General features: G+C 41.0%; 1 pseudogene; it reads right to left on the reverse strand.

Moving 5' to 3' along the window:
• Nucleotides 1–7,921: 7,921 nt before the first annotated feature.
• LOC135198455 (protein broad-minded-like) overlaps nucleotides 7,922–23,852 on the reverse strand; it is an 82,472-nt pseudogene continuing 66,541 nt past the window's right edge.

Here is a 23,852-nt window from a genome sequence, read left to right on the forward strand (position 1 = left end):
GTAATTTAGGATTAATTACTTTAAATTTCTCTAATAGTTCATACTCTTTTTGTCTTGGCCAATTAATCTTACTTTCCGAAAAATTCTGTGGGAACGTTCTGGAGGGGATTTTTCGTCAGTTTTTCGTAAGTATTTGTGTCGCTAAGGAGCTGGTTGATTTTGTCGAGGTAGAAGTCTTTGTCCATTATTACAATTTTGCCGTCTTTGTCGGATCTACTTATTATAACATCTAACTTTTTTAGCGAGTGGATGGCTATCATGAATCTGCGGGGAACAGGATATTTCTTATGAAGGTCAGTTAAAGCATTTAGTAACACTCCTTTTAAACATATCTCTTCACGGCTGTAGTTTTTGTCAGATATGAATTTATCAAAAGCCACTATGAAGTCTAGGTTGTTTTTGCGGTCTGGCATTAGGGCAAAGGATAAGCCTAAATTTAAAACTAAATGTTGATTTACAGTAAGGGGGGTGTTGGATAAGTTTAAAACTTTGTCTTGTTGTTCAAGATTATTCCATGCGCTATTATCTATTAGGTTATTTAACTTGCGTATAAGTCTGTTGGAATGAGTCACGCTATTATAGGCAGCAATGTCGGAACAGAATGAAATCAGATACCTGTATACGTGGTCCGTAGTGAGGAGGCGAAGATTAGATTGAGTTCCATATATCACTCTGCGTAGCACGAAGATTGTCGTTTCTCGTATTGGTGATTCTTTCTTCCAGGAAAATCTTGTGTGATAGAGGGAAGGGGTTTGATTGCAGAGTCCATCTCCCGAATCCGTACATTTTTGGAAGTACTTGTTCTTTGAGGCATTCTTCCAAAAAGTGTTTTTGGTTTTTCAGCCGGTGTAGTCTGTTCAGTTCTTTTTCAAACTTGCGGAAAACTGGCTTGACTTCTGAAGTGAGTGAAGAATCGTGGAAAGGCGGTTGAATTCCATAATGGGCTGACAATGACTGGTAAAAGTGTTCTGTAACAACAGAATTCCATCTAATAAAAGGAGCCCATAAAAACACCAAAATGTAGAGAGAAAAGTACTATATTTCAGAGACTGCTGTCTCTCTCTTCAGGTATATGAATGAGAAAAGTTTACAGAAAAGGTGGTATTTATACCAAGAGATTCGTCCACAAGTAAGCCAACAAAAGACATCGCCCAAAGACTCTGGGGTATATGAGATCCCATGCCAGGACTGTGACCAATCTTACATCGGATTTACAGGTAAATCACTTCCCCAGAGATTAATACAACACAAACGGTCAGTTAGGTATGGACAACAGAACTCGGCTATTTTCAATCATATAAATGAAACATAACCATAGAATAAACTGGAATATGTCACGTGTAATTTATAGCAGCAACTGCCGGTACAAGAGTCAAATGATGGAATCGGCCTTAATAAAAGAGAAGCAGGTAATGAAACATCTCAAAAGGGAATTGGACATCAGACATCGTCGACGCAGTGTTCATTCAACGCAACGCTTAAGAAGATTAAAGGAAGATTATCAGCGGGGTGACCTAAATTGGCTTACTTGTGGACGAATCTCTTGGTATAAATACCACCTTTTCTGTAAACTTTTCTCATTCATATACCTGAAGAGAGAGACAGCAGTCTCTGAAATATAGTACTTTTCTCTCTACATTTTGTGTTTTTATGGGCTCCTTTTATTAGATGGAATTCTGTTGTTACAGAACACTTTTACCAGTCATTGTCAGCCCATTATGGAATTCAACCGCCTTTCCACGATTCTTCACTCACTTCCAGAAGTCAAGCCAGTTTTCCGCAAGTTTGAAAAAGAACTGAACAGACTACACCGGCTGAAAAACCAAAAACACTTTTTGGAAGAATGCCTCAAAGAACAAGTACTTCCAAAAATGTACGGATTCGGGAGATGGACTCTGCAATCAAACCCCTTCCCTCTATCACAAGATTTTCCTGGAAGAAAGAATCACCAATACCGAGAAACGACATCTTCGTGCTACGCAGAGTGATATATGGAACTCAATCTAATCTTCGCCTCCTCACTACGGACCACGTATACAGGTATCTGATTTCATTCTGTTCCGACATTGCTGCCTATAATAGCGTGACTCATTCCAACAGACTTATACGCAAGTTAAATAACCTAATAGATAATAGCGCATGGAATAATCTTGAACAACAAGACAAAGTTTTAAACTTATCCAACACCCCCCTTACTGTAAATCAACATTTAGTTTTTAAATTTAGGCTTATCCTTTGCCCTAATGCCAGACCGCAAAAACAACCTAGACTTCATAGTGGCTTTTGATAAATTCATATCTGACAAAAACTACAGCCGTGAAGAGATATGTTTAAAAGGAGTGTTACTAAATGCTTTAACTGACCTTCATAAGAAATATCCTGTTCCCCGCAGATTCATGATAGCCATCCACTCGCTAAAAAAGTTAGATGTTTATAATAAGTAGATCCGACAAAGACGGCAAAATTGTAATAATGGACAAAGACTTCTACCTCGACAAAATCAACCAGCTCCTTAGCGACACAAATACTTACGAAAAACTGACGAAAAATCCCCTCCAGAACGTTCCCACAGAATTTTTTCGAAAGTAAGATTAATTGGCCAAGACAAAAGAGTATTGAACTATTAGAGAAATTTAAAGTAATTAATCCTAAATTACCCTACTTTTATGGTCTTCCCAAAAACTCACAAAGACAATCTTCCATTCAGACCCATCGTTTCATGCGCCGGAGCTTTCAATTACAAAATTTCTAAATGGTTAGCTGGCCTCCTTTCTCCTTTTTTAGGCACTTTTTCTCCCAGTCACATCAAACATTCGGAAGACTTTTGTCACAATTCTGAGAAGCACATATACCACTTCACAACATAAAACTTTTAAGCCTTGACGTAGACTCCCTATTCACAAAAGTACCAGTACAGGACGTTCTTCAGTTTTTAAGGGAAAAATTATCCCCTATTCAGATCATTTCCCTTTGGCACTTGACAAAATAATAAAGTTAGTTGAATTATGTGCATCTAATAACGTATTTTCATTCGGGGAATCATTCTACAAGCAAAAATTCGGGTGTAGTATGGGTAGTCCTTTAAGTCCTATTTTAGCCAATCTGTACATGGAATACTTTGAAACTACAGTAATAAATGCAATAAAACCCAAAAACATGCTGTGGATGAGATACGTGGATGACATACTAACATTTTGGGATAATAAGTGGGGTAATTTTAATGAATTCCTCTCAAAATTAAACGCATTAGGTGGCCCGGACCAGCATCAAATTTAAAGTTGAATGGGAAACAGACAACAAAATTCCTTTTCTTGATGTTTTAATAATCAGAGACACGACAGAATACAAATTTACCATATACAGAAAACCAACGTTCTCACTTTCATATATTCACTACTTTAACTATCATGACAATACTATCAAGATAGGTCTAGCCAGCAACCTATTCCTAAGAGCCTTACGAATTTGTTCCCCAGATTTCCTGGAAAAAGAATTTGAACTAATTCGCAAGCAACTTTCATCTTTAAAGTATCCTGACCATATAATTGAGAAAGCAATTCAAAAAGCAAACGTAATTTTCTACCGACCCCCTAAAGACAAGACCAGAGACACACCCAACAATAAAATAAAAATTCCCCACCTGGAGACGATTAAGAGAGTAACTCACCTTGGGAAATCCAACCCTTTGCATTACCTACCCAAATACCTTAGCCAAATCCCTGATTAACGTCCAACAAAAGACATCGCCCAAAGACTCTGGGGTATATGAGATCCCATGCCAGGACTGTGACCAATCTTACATCGGATTTACAGGTAAATCACTTCCCCAGAGATTAATACAAACACAAACGGTCAGTTAGGTATGGACAACAGAACTCGGCTATTTTCATCATATAAATGAACATAACCATAGAATAAACTGGAATATGTCACGTGTAATTTATAGCAGCAACTGCCGGTACAAGAGTCAAATGATGGAATCGGCCTTAATAAAAGAGAAGCAGGTAATGAACATCTCAAAAGGGAATTGGACATCAGACATCGTCGACGCAGTGTTCATTCGCAACCAACGCCTTAAGAAGATTAAAGGAAGATTATCAGCGGGGGTGACCTAAATTGGCTTACTTGTGGACGAATCTCTTGGTATAAATACCACCTTTTCTGTAAACTTTTCTCATTCATATACCTGAAGAGAGAGACAGCAGTCTCTGAAATATAGTACTTTTCTCTCTACATTTTGGTGTTTTTATGGGCTCCTTTTATTAGATGGAATTCTGTTGTTACAGAACACTTTTACCAGTCATATATATATATATATATATATGTATATATATATATATATATATATATATATATATATATATATATATATATATATATATATATATATATATATATAATGTGTGTGTGTGAGAGAGAGAGAGAGAGAGAGAGAGAGAGAGAGAGAGAGAGAGAGAGAGATTCTCCAATGTAGATTTTCAAGGCAGTGCAATTTTACAAAAAGGGTGTGTGTGTGTGTGAGAGAGAGAGAATCAACAAGTAGATTTCAAGGTTGGGTATTCTCTGAGAGAGAGAGAGAGAGAGAGAGAGAGAGAGAGAGAGAGAGAGAGAGAGAGAGAGAGAGAGGGGGGGGGGCGGCAGGAGGCTGTCCTTTTACAGTCAGTCCTTAAACCAAACGGATTTTTCCCATAAAATATACTGAAGGGTATAAGAGTAACCTTGTACTACAAACATTCAAAATACAATAAATAAAAGCACTTTATCTTGAATCTAACAAGTCTAGCATGCAGTAATTACACAAAACACAAACAAAAGTTATGAAATAAATGGAAAACTATTCTCAATTTACTTGTAATTTGGGAGTTGTCATATGTGGTGCGATAAGTGACATGAAGGCGCAGGCAACTTTACTTCTGGGGTGATTTTTTTCTGGTTCTTTCTATTGCTTTCGTCATGAGACTGTTTCAGTCTCACTAACAACCTGTGCAAAAATATTTGTTTTTATCTCCATCTTAAAATGTTCCTAAAGTTAGACATAGACTATCAGTCAATAGGTTTATAACATGGTTTGTTACAGCTTTGCCTATGTGATATTTTTTATGGAGACCACACTTTCCACTCCATGTGCAATTTCTTATATTAATGGACTAGGGACATCCATCTTCCCTTCCTTCCTCCTCTTCTGAACAGTTCCTCAGCTGTTGTCTGTTGTTGCTGCTCCCTCTAAAGGTCCTGCAGTTGTTTGTAGTGACCTCTGCTTTGCACTCCTCCACATCATCATTATCACTCACCTCCAAGACCATGGACTTTCCCAGACACACAAAATCCTCCATAGCAGATGTATCCTTAAAGAATTCAAAGTTCCTTCCTGCTATAGCATCTGACCATAATTTCCTCCAGGCAGAGTTCTTAGTCCTCTAAGACATACCCCCAGGCTCGTTTATGAGCCTATGGAATGGAGGATGTTGAAGTGGCTCCTCCATAATTTTCTTTGGGTCAACTCTGTATCAGAAGTCACTTTAAAGCACACCTGGAATAATGCTTTGGTAGAATAGAATGCAATTGAGGTCAGCCACTGGGACCTATGAGGTCATACAGCTCGGAAAGGGATATTGACAATAAAAAGATTTGAAAGGTGTAATAGGAGGAAAACCTTGCAGTTGCACTATGAACAATTGTTAGGAGAGAGTAGAAAGTAAGATGGAGGAAAAAAATATGAATGGAGGTACAGTAAAAGGAATGAAAGGTGTTGCAGCTAGGGTTCAAAGGGACGCTGCAAGGAACCTTAAGTAAGGTCTACAATGCACCACATGAGGTGCAATGATGGCACTAGTCCCCTTCAGGAATAATGCTTTGGTGTCAAGTTCCTTAAAATTAAAGAAAACCTGCTGGTCCAAGGGCTGGATGAGCAGCCATACTTGGGGGCAAGAATTTCAGTTATGAAGTGAAATCCTGCAGCAACTTGGTTTCCAAGCCTGAGGGATAAGTAGTAGAAGCATTGTCCCCAGCACAAAGGGGCTTCAGAAGCAATTTTTTTTTTCACCAAGGTATTTCTTGATAGTAGTATGGCCAGCAACTTCATTCACTCACTCAAAAAATTGCCTGGGGGCCCCCAAGCCCTCTACCCGACATTTATCTTGTTCTTAACATGAATTTTCTTAAAAACCCTAGTTTTCTGAGTGGTGCGAAAAAGGGATTCAGTTTTAGGTCCCTATCTGCATCCCTACAGAGCAAATGAGTTAACCTTCACTGGCTTCTGCCCTGGCAGTGACTTCTTTTGTGTGATATGGGTTCTGTTTGGCATTTTCTTCCAAAATAGACTGTCTTGCTACAACTGAACTTGCTGAGAAACTAAACCTTCAGCCCTTGGTGATTGAGCTCTTTAACCTACTTCTCATAAACATCTTAAGAAATTGGCAGCTTCCCCATGCCTCACCACACTGTAGTAGTATATGCCACTTCTCTTCTTGAATTTCTCAAACCACCCATCACTAGCTTTTGATCTCTTTGAGTGCTACCTCTATCAGCACTCATTCCAGGTGTGGTTTTCAAGACACCAGCATGTAACTGCCTTACCTTTCTACATAAAATGGCCACAAAACACTGTCATTGGCCAACAGAGTCTCATTTATCCAAGTTAACAATTTCTGAAACTTTATTGATTCTGAGACCTTTGTTTTGTAACAGGTTCCACTAATTAGCAACATAACTGCTTCCATTGTCTCTTCATCTTTTATCATAGTAGAAATTGTTTGTTTGGGGATCTCGTACTCCTTCATCAGATCAGCCATTCAGACTACACTGACATTTTTCTATGAAATCATTCTAAATCTCTATAGATTTTCCTCTCTCTTTGCTTAAAGGCATCTCTAGCCTTCTTAGGAGCCAAGATGACATACATACAGTACAATTACTTTGCCCTAGAAAAGCTTGGATTTTTGCTAAGTTGTATAACAGAACAGTCAAACAAAACTATTGTTGCCATTTTTTCTCCCAGTAGAGTAATTCCTTTAGAAAGGCCCTATGATATTTTACTAGATGGGTACAAGTGTTTTTCAGCTAACTAGTTTTATAAATTACCTTTTCCCCCTGTTTACATTGTGTTTGCATTAATAATAAAAATATTTTACTAAAAAGTTAACAAAAAATTATACTGAAATGTTGATTAAAGTTTTGATTTATACACTAGTTTTTACTTGTCCTAAACTTTTTCTCTTAAAGGGGCCAGCTGGGTTATACATGTATACCATAATACGGCTATGATATTGAGTTTACTTGCTTATATCAGTTACTCTACATATAGTCCTTTGCATAACCTTCACAAAAATATGTTGTTCTCTAAATATACATCTCAGGCTTCCAAAAATATAAACAATTTTCATTTCCATTTTCAGTCACCAACAAAATTTTTCAATTTCATCTTTCCAATGTAAAAACAATCAGCATATGGTATCATTAGGAGAGGTTTAAGCCTACTGTGTATGAAATATAAATGACAGTTGAAAAATGATGGAGCAGTAACCGTTTGAAGTTACATCACCTATATTTTGAGATATGTATGGGCCTCTTAACTTGGAGAGGCCGTTGTTGTTGTTTGAGATTAAGCTGGCCTTATGCCAGCACAGGCTCTTGCTCATAGAACAGCCAGTAGGAGGAGAGGCCTGAAAGTTGACTGATGTGATGCACTGTCACTTGTACCAATGTTTAAGGGTTCCTGAGCTCCACTTGACTCTTGACTATCTTGTATCAATGGAGAAATTCGCCATTACTTCCATTTTTATGGTATATTTTAAGTCAAATTTATTGGAATTCATTTTATAAAACAATTTAGTGTATTAATCAAATAAAAATCATGTTCTTCAGTTTATGGGAGAGGTTCTGGAAAATTCATCTAAATTGCAAACTACAAAAAACTTTTACTTCATGCTTAAAATTCCAGTTAGCATACACCATATCCGGTTTAAGAAAAAGTTTGAATTTTTTGTCCATTCACATATCAGCTGGGCCCCTAATTATCTTTGGCATCTAAGTTAGAATACTAATATAAAAATTTGCCTAAATCCCCATAAAAACAGCATTTTGAAGTTCTGGATATTTTAGAATTTCCTGTACGGACTTAAACAATGCTTTGCATAATCAAAAATTTATTTTGGTTTAAATGGGATTATAAAAAAATATTTCCTTGACACAAGATAAAAAAATACTGATCACAATTGTCTAGGAGTATATTCATGACGTAATTTATAAAATGGACTAGTGAGGGCTGGGAGAACAGTGCGTCGGTGACGGCGAGACAGCCCTTCCATGAAGTTGAGGTGCTCACCAATACGCCATCCAGTAATTGCTGAAGTCTGTTGAAGGATAACACTCTCTTAGAAAATAATGCAGCCACTGCAATGGGTAAAAGTAGAAAATCTCTAGCTGCCCATACCAACAGAATACTTGAGTGCATTGCTCTTCATTAAAGCCTAAATTATGATCTAGCTGCTCCATTGAGTCCTTGCAGACATGAAAACAGAAGACAGAAAATGTAGGGTTCAATAAAAACTTGACTCTTGATTATGCTCACATCCATTTAATCATTGAGAAGCAATGAAGAAATAATGTGTGAAAACCAGCTAAAACACCTGAAAATTAAACTGCACAATCAACATTCAAGAAAAAATGGTTGTGAAAGTTCTTAATAGTGTGCTAAAGAAGACACATTTCACTGGGCGACACGGCTGAGCCCAGAAATAGATTTTTCCTATGTCAAAATCCCTTAATTATGAGGTGTAATCTCATATCATAACAGCAAGGGTATCTTTTTTTTTTAATATATACGGATGAGGGACTAGTCATCAGCTCTTACTGAATCATAAGGCTATATAAGGAAATGAATTGCTTGACACAAACCTTCCAAAAGTCATTAATTAAAATGACTACATAGGTTAAAAATGATAATTTGTTATGGTGTTGTTCTGTTCAACAGTAACCTTCACATACAGAGTTTATATTTAAGATAATTCCTTAATTTGGGCTATGAAAAAACACACAGCACAAAAATCTATAAAATTTATGTGAGAGCTATATGTACAACATAGTCTGTAAAACTACAGCATCACTGCAGAAGCAACCAAAATTTACTTACCTGTAAAACAGTGAGACACTTGTGGTGTCCTGTATACTTTATGATAATTTTCTGCAAGTGGCGTAAAAATGCAACAACAAAGTAAACAGCATAATCTGGTCCTTGTAACAACACCATCATTACGTAGTGACACACTTCCATCCAAGGTAAAACTCCTAAATAGAGACATCTAATCACTCTCCTAAGATATTCCAAACACATGAATTATTTGCCTGTAAAAAGCAAATACAACATCTGTTAGATTTACGTATGAGTTTATGTATATCTATAAAATTGCTGTTGAGCCCCATGGCAACCTTGAATCAAGACACGTCAAAACACAAATGGCCTTACTACCTAACAGAAGAAAAGGTCTTTCAACCCTGAAAGTTCCAAAGGATACAAAGGTTCCTTAAAATTTTTGCCAATTACATTCCCCAAAAATATTCAATATCTAAGTTGTACAAAACAAAATTTTTCTTTTAGAAGTTCACATTCAAGAGTTATACTCTGCAATGCTAACGTTAACTTTAAATAATATGTACAAGAATATGCTATTTATAAAAGATACACCAGTGATGTACCTGTATCACTGAAAACAGCATAGGAATTTCAATGCTGAGTACAAGCTGTGCATGGTGAATAATTCCAGAAAATGTGACTTCTCCAGGCAGAAGTTCATGGGTGGCAGAAAGAGAATCTGAGAAAGATGGCCACAAAACACCTCCGACAAGCACGCGACTGATGTGTGATAAGACATTTCGACATCTGAAACATGAGCACATAAAATCTTGTTACACATTAATATTAAAATGTCCAAAAAATAATGCTTAACTCAGCAGTAATATACAGTACACTGACTCAATACAAAAAGAACAGTGTACTATATTCCAGCTTTTTAAAGTGCTCTTTATAAAGTTAGTCCAATTCCTCATTAACTGGTTCTTTGGAAAACCAGATAGTATATAGTGATTCGACACAATAGCCCCATTCTGAACAAATTTTAATTACTTAGAACAAATTCTAGATTGTCTGAAACAAAACATTTGAGGTGTCTCAGTTCACTCAATTCTGCTCAGGTTTTATGAAGATATCAGTTAGTCATCTCTTGTAAGTAACATCAAATGGGGAGGTTTAGCTTCTCCTAAGAGGCTTGATAGCTAGTCTCCTGCATCTAAGAGTTCTGTCCCACTGAATAATCCAACTTCTAATGTACTAAAGTATTCGAATTTCACAACTATTTCATAATACTATACAAATAATCTTCACTTTACATATGTGTGGGTTACCATTCTGATAAGGGTGAATTTGGTACTAGTTTGTATCTACAACAACATGTAAAAGTTCAACAGATCCTCTCAATATTAGTTCACGGTTTCAAGGAAAAAACTAAGCATTACTAACCTTTCACCATTTCCACCAGCTATGAGAAACATGACCATAACAAACCAGTCCACCACCTTTCAGATTGTGAGCACAATATTTAGTTTGTGTATAATGACAAAACATCTAATAGACCTTCCTTAAAGCCTCCACTTCCAGTCAGCAATTGTAGTTCACTGCCATACCTGAAGAATAAAAATGAAACGATCACCTTTCAATAAATTAAATGCCCATATTGCTTATGAAATTAAATCTGGTAAAAGAAAAGTATACACAAATACTTATAGTTCAGGGTAGTAAAGACTTTTCTTAACAGGTTGACCACACAACCAAATTTTGAATTTAATCCTACTAGAGCTTTAAAAGGTCATGACAAAAATATAAAATTATTGAAAACATTGAAAACAAGACTGAAGTTTTGTACAAATTCATCACTTTACTACTGCCTTCAGGTGTTATCAGCTCACTTTGCAGAGACATTACAAAACAGAGCAAGAATCCGGCTTCCTGTCTGCACATTTGGCCTCCAAAGTGCCTTTGCTTGTATTATTGTCACATTTGAGTGTTTTCTGACCAGTCTGCAAGTTCTGCAAACTGGCAGTAATTCATTGTAATCAAGAGGCAACTGGACTCTTTACTTCCTGTGGTCTTGTGCAAATATGATATTGTTAAACTACAATAAAGTTTTGTACATACTTACCTGGCAGATATATCACTTAGTAGTCTCCGACGTTCCCGACAGAATTTCAAATCTCGCGGCACACGCGACAGGTAGGTCAGGTGGTCTACCTTACCCGCCGCTGGGTGGCGGATGTACGAACCACTCCCGTAAGCTTGTCAGATTTTTCTCTTCCACCTGTCTCCTGAGGGGAGGCTGGGTGGGCCATTAATCGTATATATCTGCCAGGTAAGTATGTACAAAAACTTTATTGTAGTTTAACAATATCATTTTTGTACATGAACTTCCCTGACAGATATATACTTAGCTGATTGGCACCCTTGGTGGAGGTAAGAGACAGCTCAATAATACAGGTAAGACGGGAAACAACTAATGTTGTAGGATATAAAAACCTTGGTTCTCACCTTTTCAGGATGAAGACTTCATAGATACTATCTCTGAGTCTGCATTGCCTGGAGAGCTACAGCTAGGACGTGACCTGATGCTGAAAGACTCTCGGATCTAACCACTGGGGTGAATATGTGATTCCCCCTATTGTGGTAGAATCCAAGTCAGATGCTGTTAGAGGGACCTTGTCCGCTTACCTAACAGATCCTTACCACTACCTCTGCAAGGAGCCAAAACCCACCAGACCACCTAACCAAAATACAAAGGGTTAATATTACGACAAAAAGAGGTGCCTCCTGCAACCTCTTTCAGACAACCAAAAACAACAATATAAAATATAGGGGTAACATATAAAAAATTTACACAGGATAAGTTTCAGCTCCCTGCCCCAGCACCGAATCCGCCGATACGAAAGGACCCAAGGCGAAGCATTTATCATATGTGATTTTTACATCACGTAGGTAGTGGTTTGCGAAAACCGATTGGCATCTCCAAAAAGTCGCCTCCATCAAGTTCCGCACAGACATATTTTTTCTGAATGCAAGCGAAGTTGCGATGGCTCTCACCTCGTGAGCTTTCACTTTCAGTAGTCTAAAATGATCTTCCTTACAGGCAACATGTGCCTCTGTAATAAGGCTTCTCAGAAAAAAGGAAAGAGCATTCTTCGACATGGGCCGAGTGGGGTCCTTTACGGAGCACCAAAGCACATCTTGATTAGCCTTAAGTTGTTCCTTCCTCTTAAGGAATACTTCATAATTCTCATAGGGCAAAGAGTTCTTTCAGGCTCTTCCCTACTAGAAAAGATAAACTACGAACTTCAAAGCTCCTGGGCCAAGGGGCGTGATGGTTTTCATTCTTTGCCAGGAAACTTGGAAGAAATGAACACACCATAGAATCTTCCTTAAACCCTACATTGCCCTCAATAGCTTGGAGCTCACTCACTCTCTTAGCTGTAGCTAGGGCCAAAAGGAAGATAGCCTTCTTCGTCAAATCCTTGAAAGAGGCTAAGCCAGGAGGTTCGAATCTAGACGATCCAAAGGGAATTGTAGGACTACGTCTAGATTCCAGTTCGGTACTACATGAGGACGCTTAATGGTTTCAAATGATCTAATAAGATCATGCAGGTCCTTATCATCGGATATATTTAAGCCTCTATGCCGAAATACCGCCGCCAACATACTGCGGTATCCCTTAATAGTTGACACAACCAGATGACATTCTTCTTTGAGGAAAATAAGGAAATCCGCAATTTGGGTCACAGAGGTACTGGAAGAGGAAATGTTCTTCCTCTTGCACCAACGTCTGAAGACATCCCACTTGACTGGTATACACGCAAGGTGGAAGGTCTCCTCGCTCTTGCGATTGCTTTAGCAGCTGTTTGCTGAAAAGCCTTTCGCTCTGACCAAACTTTGTGGACAGTCTGAAACCAGTCAGACTGAGAGCGAGGATATTTTTGGGTTGTACCTGTCGAAGTGGGGTTGTCTGAGTAGATCACTCCTTAGCGGGAGCGATCTTGGAAGGTCCAACCAACCATTCCAGTACCTCTGTGAACCATTCTTGGGCCGGCCAAAAGGGAGCGATTAAGGTCATTCTCGTTGAATCGGACTCTGACGAACTTCTTGATGGTTAGCCCCAGGATCTTGAAGGGGGGAAACGCGTAGACGTTGAGTCCGTTCCAGTCTAGAAGAAGAGCATCTATTGCTACTGCTCTGGATCTGATATCGGAGAGCAGTAAGGATCCAGCCTCTTGTTCTTTGACGTGGCAAAGAGGTCTATGTGTGGCCTGCCCCATAACTTCCACAGGCTCTGGCATACATCCAGATGAAGGGTCCACTCTGTGGGAAGGACCTGATCTTTCCTGCTGAGGAGATCTGCTCTTACATTCCTTTCTCCCTGCACGAACCTGGTGAGAAGCTTGATTCCTCTTTCTTCTGCCCACAGAAGAAGGTCTCTTGCTGTCTCGTACAGGGAGAAGGAATGCGTCCCCCCCTGTTTCCTGATGTATGCCAGAGCTGTAGTGTTGTTGTCCGCGTTGACCTGCACTACCGATCTTCTGACTTTGGGCTCGAAAGCCTTCAGAGCCAACCACACAGCCATCAACTCCTTTCTGTTGATGTGCCAGGCTACCTGGTCCCCCACCCAGGTACCTGACACTTCGCTGGTTCCCAGAGTTGCACCCCACCCATGTCCGACGCGTCGGAGAACAACACCAGGTTGGGGGTCTGTGATTGAAGAGACAGTCCTTCGCAAAGAGGTTGGGATCTGTCCACCATAAGAGATGTTTCTTGATGTCCTGGGATAACGACAGGGAGAACGTCAAATCCTGAGAACGACGACTCCAATTCCGCTGAAGAAAGAATTGGAGTGGTCTCAGGTGCAACCTTCCTAGGGAAACGAATTGCTCCAGAGAGGAGAGCGTCCCCAGCAGACTCATCCACTCCCTCACTGTGCATACTTCTTTCCCTAAGAAGGTTGTTACTCTCTCGAATCCTCGGGCTATCCTTTCCTGCGAGGGAAAAGCCCGAAAACTCAGAGAGTTCATCTGTATCCCGAGATACACACACTCTTGCTCGGGAATTAGTGATGACTTCTTGAAATTGACGAGAAGTCCCAAAGCCTTCGTCAATTCTAAAGTTACTTGTAAGTCCTTCAAACAACGATCTTCTAATTGGCCCTTATTAGCCAATCGTCGAGGTACATGGATATCCTCACCCCTTTCCCTTTCAAATGAAGCCATTGAGCCACATTCCTCAAATCCCCGTGAACTTGGACCTTGAGGGCCGTCGAGAGGCCGAAACACAGAGCCCTGAACTGAAAAATTTTCCCCCCCATCATGAATCTGAGAAACTTCCTCGAGGAAGGATGGATCGGTACGTGGAAGTAAGCGTCTGTAAATCCAAGGAAACCATCCAGTCCCCTGGACGAAGTGCTGCCAGCACTGATGAAGGCGTTTCCATCGTGAACTTCTTCTTTTCTACGAAGACGTTCAGGGCGCTTACATCCAACACCGGTCTCCATCCCCCTGAGGACTTCGGAACTAGGAAAAGGCGGTTGTAGAAGCCCGATGAATGATGGTCTGTCACTAGTTCGATAGCCCCCTTCTCCAGCATCTGATCTACTGCTAGATGGAGAGCTTGATTCATGATGGGGTCTCTGTACCTGGCCGTCAGTTCCCTTGGGATGGCCGTCAAGGGAGGTCTTTCGACGAAAGGGTATGAGGTAACCTCTCCTCAAAATAAGAAAGGTCCAAGGATCCGCCCCTTTTTGGGCCCAGACTTCTGCAAACTCTAAGAGTCTGGCGCCCACCGTTGATTGAAGGCACTTGCAAGTTATTTGGGGGCTTTAACAGACTTGGCGAAAGTCTTACCCCTTCTTGAAGGTCTACGACCTCTAAACGTAGAGGTTCTTGATGAAGATGCCCCTCGAAAGGGTTCTCGAACACTTGCCTTTTCCTTCTTAGCCTTGGTAGGGAAGGAAGGGCGAGGTTTTCTTGCCGACTGTGCCAAAAGGTCCTGGGTGGCTTTGGCCGAAAGTGACCTCGAAATGTCCTGCACTCGATGTTTCGGGAACAACTGAGTAGACAGAGGAGGCAAACAGCAAAGAAGACCTCTGAGCATGGGAGACCGACTTCGTTAAGAAGGAACAATAAACCGACCTCTTCTTACGATCCCGGCCCCATAAAGGGAGGCGATTTCACTCGCTCCGTCTCTTACCGACTTGTCCATACAAGACAAAACACACATAAGATCTTCTGGCGAAATTGACTCTGGCACTTCAATTTTCTTGGCTAGGACTCCCAACGACCAATCAAGGAAGTTAAATACTTCTAGCACTCTAAACATACCTTTGAGCAAATGATCCAATTCATTCATTGCCCAAGTCGTCTTAGCAGAGTTAAGGGCAGTTCTCCTTGTCGAATCTACCAGTGCCGAAAAATCCGAATCAGCCGAAGACGGTAGACCCAACAATCCTAAGGGCTCTCCTGTTTCGTACCAGAAACCAGCGCGTCCTGATAACTTCGAAGGAGGAAAAGCGAACATCGTTTCCCCGCTTCTTCTTTGGAAGCCATCCAGGAACCAAAACTCCTCAGTGCCTTCTTCATAGAAAGAGTTGGCTTCATCCTCACACAAGAAGAACTCTTCGCTGTCTTCGCCGTTGAAAAAAGTGAGTGAGGAGAAGGAGGAGCCGTAGGCGTAAGGGAATCCCCAAAAACTTGTAAAAGTTCGATCTTAAGCTTCTTTTGTAAGAAGAGACAGCAGCAGAAGTGTTCGGTTTCCTCATCCGAACCTTCTAGGACGTCTTCTCGAGGCGAGCGCGAAGATCCTTATGTGACGAAGGGATCCTAGCAGGAGTTGAGCGAGAGGTTGGAGAACGCCCTCTCTTAGAAGAGTTCACATCCACTGGAGAACGATGAGAAGATCTGGAAGTCTACGATGAGACTCCCTCTTCGAGGTATACGGAATCTCAGCCGAAGGAGAGGTAGGCTCCTACTCCGAGAATCCTCGGAAACATCCACAGGGCGCTTACGAGGAGGCGAGCGCCTACTATACTCTATGCGCCTATCCTGAGGCGAGCGGCTGCCAGGAGAAGAGCGCCTATCGAGAGCAGAGCGCTTGCGCGGCTCTCCATACCTGTCCAGTTGCGTACGATCAACGGAAGTCCGACTGGAAGGCGAAATGCGCCTACTAGGAGAAGGCTGCTTGCGAGACTCTTGACGTCTAACAAGAGGGTAACATTCAGGAGAAGGGCGCTTCAAAACTAACGAGCGCCTCCGGGATTCCTGGTGCCTACCAAGAGACAAACGGTCAGGAGAAGTGCGCCTACACGGAGAAGGGCGCTTGAAAGACTCTTGTTGTCTGCCCCTAGGAGAATAATCAGGAGTATGACGCCTTAAAAGAGACGAGCGCCTACTAGGAGATCTATGTGCAGTAGGCTCTTGGCGCCTACCTTGCGGGGAGCGGCTAACAGTAGGCCGTCTATCATGCACACGACTCCTACCAGACTCTAGATGCCTGTCAGGAGAGAAGTCACGATCCGACACTCGAGGAGAGTGACATCTGGAAGAAGAACGCCTACTTGTATAAAGGGCGCCTTCTAGAATCTTGAGGCTGCTGAGGAGAAGTTTCACGCGAGGGAGTTGAAGAAATCGCGTGATGAGCAGGTGCAGTGCGCTTACCGGAAGCGGGAATCCAATCTGAAGAAAAAACTTCTTTCTCCATAGAGCGTCCTACTGATGTTTGGCGTCTTGAAATCGAGAGAGAGCCAGGCGAGCGAGGGCGCTCACTGTCGAGCGAGGGCGCTCACGCTTAGCGAGGGCGCTCACTCGAGCGAGGGCGCTCACGAGCCCCACCTTCATACGAAACCTCCCCATATGAAGGAGAACGATCCTCTGAAGAGCGGCGCTAGATCTCTTGATCGGAAGAGAAACGTCCTTCTTCCTACGTGATCTAACTGCTAGAGAGTCTGCTAGCGCCGTGATCTGAGCTTGAAGTCCCGCGAGTACTCTCGTAGGAGAATCTTCTTGTTCTTCCTCGGAAGCAGGCGCCGAGCGGAGCGCGAGAAGAAGAACGATCACCAGGATTTCTTGGGTTGTTTTCTTCGCCTCCACCGACGATTCTTCCGGGAAAACCTCCGGACTAGAAGCCAAAGGACTGCAGGGGAGCCTTCCAAGCCCTCTTCAACGGGCGCGACGCATCCGGGGAGTTCCAACCTCTCTTCGTGAGAGGGAGACGACGAAGAGGAGAAGCATTGGCGTAGGAGCTCCTTCTTGTAGCGATCCGAGGCAGCCTGGGAGCGTACTTCAGGATCTGCCGAGGGGACGCCTGACCGGTGGGGGCTCTCCCTAGCCCTCCTGCGGCTTTCGACTTTCCTACTCCACTGGAACTGGAGTCTGGAAGAGGTCTAAGGCCTTTTCTAGAGGCACTAAGGAGCCGGTCCAGACGCACCCTCCACAACACTGGGGACACTGCACTGATCACTAACACTCTCCTTACCTTCCAACTCGACGAATCTTCTGATCCATAGAACGATTCTTGGCTTTCAGAGCTGCCGCCTCCGAAGGTGAATCTTCGGCTTCGTGCGGGGAGCCGGGGCTGCAACTTGGGAAGAAGGTTCTAATTCTACGTTAGTACTATTAGGATCCACATCCAACTCACTCATTCTAGATCTGCTAGAACTTCTAGAGGAAGCCTTACGCACTCTATCACGTTCCAACTTCCTAACATAAGAAGAGAGAGCCTTATATTCTTCTTCATTCAATCCCTTACATTCATTACAAGGGTTAGCAAAAGCATTCATTCTCCCCCTGCATTTCATGCAAACCACCGTGTGGGGGGTCTACCGAAGCTTTCGGCAACCTCACCTTACATCCTTCATTCACGCAAACCCTAAACAAAACCGAAGTTTTAACTACCGATTCTAGATCAGACATCGTTAAAGAAAATCAAACTCAAAATCAAACCGGTCCACAATCAGCGTATGCCAAGCCAAACAAAGCGAATACGTCACCAAAAGAAGTCCAAATTAACTCCAGGCAAGCGAGAATCGAAAAACTATCGAGAGGAACCGACAACAGTTGTTATCGTTCCCGCGACAGAGAAAAATCTGACAAGCTTACGGGAGTGGTTCGTACATCCGCCACCCAGCGGCGGGTAAGGTAGACCACCTGACCTACCTGTCGCGTGTGCCGCGAGATTTGAAATTCTGTCGGGAACGTCGGAGACTATAGCTAAGTATATATCTGTCAGGGAAGTTCATGTACAAAAATCTAAAGCTGTCACAAACTGGTATGAGCAACACACACAGCGCCTCAAATAACATAATTTGGTTCCAAATTATATTATTTGACACATTAATTTTTTTTAATTAAGTATATACTATCAAACTTTTTTACTTCCGAATAAATGCTTTGAGAGTATAAACTAAGCTCCTTGATAGATATGACATTTTTTAATAAAACAGTTTTAATTATACTTACCCTGTAATTACATAGCTAAGAGGTTTGCTCGCCCAGCAGTTAAAATTCTGAAATTTGCAGGTCGCACTACTTTTTCTGCTTTGTTTTGGGTATGTAAAAATGCCCTGCCCACTTTCGGGGAAAGAGAGGAACAACTTGGCAAAGAGATCAGTTTGTTTTATACCCCTTAAAATCCATGCTAGGGGATGGAGGGTGGGCCCCAATCATGTAATTACTGGGTAATTGGGTAAGTATAATTAAAACTTTGTTTTATTATAAAAGTCAGTTTTAAGTAACTCACCCACACTGAGGGAGGTGGGATGCATGGATACTTCTACCCCCAAACATTAGTAATGTAATGAATTCAAGAATAGAAAGCTTTGTCAACATTAATACCATGTTTGTTGTTTCCTTAGTTGATGAGAGAGTTACTGCAGGAAAATACTGCCTCTGGTTGTCACTCACCATACCATGTACGTAGTGGCATTGCGGCATAGCCATTAAGTGCCTATTACTTCAGTGAGAAACTTTGTAGCGAAGGACAACTGCGATGGTTAACAATGATGAGCCAATTGTCCCAGCCCAAGACTCTGTACCAACAAATAACCAGAAATAAAAAACTGTTACCTATACCCAAATATACCCATAAAATAACCACCACCCTCCCAAAGAACTGGAGGGTACTCCCCCAGGGCTTTGTACCTCCAGACTTCCCAAGAACTTCAATACCTTATGTCAAGGAGAAAGACTATATTTAGGAAGAGTTGTTCCTACACTTCCTTTCCCAATGCCACACCAGCTGATAAAAATGGACCCAAGGTACTGCATTTATCACACACGGTTTCGATGTTACGTAGATAACGGGAGGCAAAAACAGATTCATATTTCCAGAATATAGATTATAATATTGCCATCAGAGATAAATTCCTTTTGACTTTTGAAAGTCAACGAGGTGGCTACTGCGCTAATTTTGTGAGCTTTTACCTTGGATAAAAGAAAAGTCTTCTTGAATCAAGGAGTGAGCTTCCCAAACGACATCCCTTAGAGAGCAGTCTGGAGGGGTTTAACGAAGCACCACAGACTACACGAATCACCACAAATATCTTTTGTTCTATAAAGGTAATCGTCAGGTCCCAAGATCTCTATCAGACTGTCAATCAAGAAAACAAGGCCATGGATTAGCAGCAGACTCATTCTTGGCTAAAAATCCAAGGGAATAAGAATAAAATGTTTCCTTTGGTGAAGCCTACTCTTTGTCAAAAGCATGCACTTCACTGACTCGTTTCACCATCACTAGTGTAACTAGAAAGAGGGTCTTTCGTACGAAGTCTCTCAATGAAATAGAATGCATGGGTTCAAACAAGACCCAGACAACCACTTTAACACAACATCGAGATTCCAAGACACAGTAGTAGAATCTTTAAATTTGGAGGTGTTGAAGGACTTCATAAGATCTGACAAGTCTGAATTGGAACACAAATCCATTCCTCTGAGCCAAAAAACTGAACCCAACATAGCTCTATAAGCATTAATGGCATAGGTAGAAAGCTTCTTAGCCACTCTTAAGTGCAACAAAAGATCAGCTATTTGGGTCACAGTGGTCTAAGTAGGGGAGATATTGAAATTCATACACCACTCTCTAAAGATCCTCCACTTGTTTTGGTAGACAAAATTCGAAGATTGTCTTCTACATCTGGCAACAGCCTCTGAAGCTGCCTTCAAAAATCCCTTCTTTCTAAGAAGTTTCCAGACAGTTTGAAGCCTGTCAGTGCCAAATAAAACAGGCCTTGGTGAAAACATTGGAAATATGGCTGTCTGAGTAGTTGCATCTTTTGAGGCAGCAGCCTTGGTATATTCACCAGAACATCTAAGAGTTCAGGAAACCATTCCTTTGATGTGATAAAAATTCATAATGTAGCTATGTCAACAAAAGTTCAACTTCATTAACATGGCAGAGGGGGTTGGATATCGATTCTAATTACAAATACAGTGGTACCTCGACATACGAAAGTCCCAGCTTACAAAAATTCAAGTTACGAAAGCAAATACGAAGATTTTTTTGGCTCTACATACAAAAATAGTTCAGGTTACGAAAGGTTGTTGCTGTAAAGTCCCGAGATTCGCTCGGACCACTGATAATTTTAAAACTCGCGCGCTGCCAACTGAGTAGACTCGCCACCATCCTCCTGCTCTCCCGCCATTGGTTTCCTGATGCTAGTCACCCCCATAAGATCCTCCTCTCCTATTGGTTAGCATCTCTTCCATCGTGCTTTACGTAAAGGCGTCCTTCGCCCACTGCTTCACACCATTGTGTATGCACGCGGAATTCGTTTGTTCTGTACGATTTCGTTTATTAACGTAAATTCGTGTTAGTGATTTCGTTGTACTACTTTATCATGTTGTGTGAGAACTTTAGTACATATACTACATAACTTAATTACGTACAGTATACATAGTCATGGGTCCCAAGAAAGTTGCTGAAGTTCACGGAAAGAAGAGGATGCTTTCTATGGAGACGAAGATGGAGATTATCAAAAAGTATGAAGCTGGCATGTGGTTGAATGTGATCGCTAAGGAATACGGCCGAAATCCGTCGACGATAGGCACCATCCTTAAGCAGATGGAAGCCATCAAAGCAGCTACACCTTCCAAGGACGGGACTATTTTGTCCAACAAGAAGAGCCACATGCACGACGAGATGGAGAGGCTGCTTCTTGTCTGGATAAAAGACAGAAATCGCTGGCGATACGATAACCGAGACAGCAATCTGCCAGAAGGCCAGCGCTATTTTCGGCGATTTGATTGCCCAGGCCGAAGACAACGGAGAAGGGACATCAACGCCAACCGCAGACTTCAAGGCTTCTCATGGGTGGTTTGAAAAATTCCGGAAACAGACTGGCATTCATTCGGTGATGCGGCATGGGGAGGCTGCCAGCTCGGACACGAAAGTGGCCGAAGCCTTTATTAAGACGTTCGACAAGATGACGATCAAGGAAGGCTACAGTTCTCAGCAAGTCTTCAACTGTGATGAGACTGGCCTTTTTTGGAAAAAAATGCCTCGTCGGACGTACATCACGGAGGAAGAGAAGAAGCTACCCGGATATAAGCCTAAGAAAGCCAGGCTTACGCTCGCATTTTGTTCGAATGCCAGTGGGGATTGCAAGGTGAAGCCCCTACTTGTCTATCATTCAGAGACGCCTCGAGCCTTCAAGGCCCACAAAGTGCTAAAGGAGAAGCTCCCAGTGATGTGGAGGGCTAATGCAAAAGCCTGGGTAACAAGACTTTTGTTCACCGAGTGGGTAAATCTGTGTTTTGGCCCGACAGTGAAGAAATTCTTGGAAGAGAAATGCCTCCCTATGAAATGTCTGCTGTTGTTGGACAATGCCCCTGCTCACCCTCCTGGCCTCGATGAAGGTATCCTAGCGGAGTATTATTTCATCAAGGTTCTTTATCTTCCGCCTAACACCACCCCTCTCCTCCAGTCCATGGACCAGCAAGTGATATGAACTTCAAGAAGCTGTATACGAAACATCTTTTCAAGAGATGTTTTGACATCAACGATACCACAAACCTCAATTTGCGCGAATTTTGGAAGGAGCATTTCGATATCGTAATATGCATCCGACTCATCGATGAAGCTTGGCAGAAGGTTTCGAGGCGAACCTTGAATTCTTCGTGGAGGAAACTCTGGCCTGATGCCATATCCACCCGAGACTTCGAGGGATTCGACGTGGGCGAAGCTGGTGCAGATTCAGAAACAGTTGACGATCCTGAAACTGTTTCGCAACCAGATCTTGACAAGATCGTTGCACTCGGCAAGTCCATGAGGCTGGTGTTTGACGAGGACGACATCAATGACCTTCTCGAGGAGCACCCAGAGGAGCTTACGACGGATGACCTGAAGGAGTTGGGGGCCATGCAACATAACGTCGTTCAAGAAGAGTTCTCTAGCAGCAGCGAGGAGGAGAAGGAGGGCAACCCTATGACAACAGCAGAAATTAAGGATGCTCTAGCTGCTTTTCATAAGGTGCAATCATTTGTAGAAAAGAGACACCCGAAAAAGCAAAAAGTTACACAGGTCGTATGCTTGCGCAGTTTGATGATGTTTTCCTGAGTCGTTTCAGGAATATTGTGAAAAGCAGGCAGAAGCAATCTTCCTTGGATAGTTATTTTTTAAAGAAGCCTTTACTAAGAGTAAGCAAACAGGAAGATCAAAGTGATACTATGAAAAAACAAAGTTGAAAGTGGTGAAGAAATTGAAATTTTATAAAAAAAAAACAAAAAAAAAAAAAAAAAAATGTATAAAAAAGTAAAAAAAAATGTAAAAATAAAAAAAAAAAAAAAAAAAATTTTAATTTTAAGTTTTTTATAAAGTTAAGTGTTAAGGTTAAGTGTACGTATGTACAAGTTTTCTGCCGTTTGTCCTTCTCTGTCGCCACTTTCGGAGATAGCCTCACTCGAAAGGTAAGGTTCCTCATTTTACTACATATGTATGTATGTATGTACAGTATTTCTTGTATACCATGTACACTAATACACTTTATTTACAGGTACAAAGTAGTATAAATATTAATAGTAAATATTAAGTTAGGTACTGAATGGTCCAAATTGTTGTAGTATTTCATTATTTATTGGTCAATTTAGCTTTATTATAAAATTTACTGGGGTGTTTTTGTAGGGCTTGGAATGAATTAGGCAATTTACATGTAAAATGCGATTCAAGACACAAAAAGCTCAGGTTACGAAGGCCGCCTCGGAACAGATGAATTTCGTATCCTAAGATACCACTGTATATATATTATATATATGTATATATATAACATCATCATCAATCCATCGTCTTCTCTTCCATCCTCTGCTTCATTTGCAATCTCTAGGGACACCATTTCTGTTATTCTTTTTTGTCCATCTATTACTGAAATTCTCATTATATGTCCTGCCCACGCCCATTCCTTTTTCTTAACTGTTGTTGAAATGTCCTCTACTTTTGTTTGCTCCCATATCTATGTTACTCTTTTTTCTGTCTCTTAGAGGTATTCCCATCATTATTCTTTCCATAACTCTTTGAGTTGAACTACTATATATATATATATCTATATATATACTATATATATATATATATATATATATATATATAGATATTATATATATATATATATATATATATATATGTATATATCTATATATACATATATATATATGTATATATATACTACATACATATATAATATATATATATATATATATATATATATATCTACTATATATATCCTATATCTATCTTATATCATACATCTCCTGTATATATATATATATATATATATATATAACTAATATAT

This window comes from Macrobrachium nipponense, chromosome 22, assembly GCF_015104395.2.
Source record: "Macrobrachium nipponense isolate FS-2020 chromosome 22, ASM1510439v2, whole genome shotgun sequence".
NCBI classification, from domain to species: Eukaryota; Metazoa; Arthropoda; class Malacostraca; order Decapoda; family Palaemonidae; genus Macrobrachium; species Macrobrachium nipponense.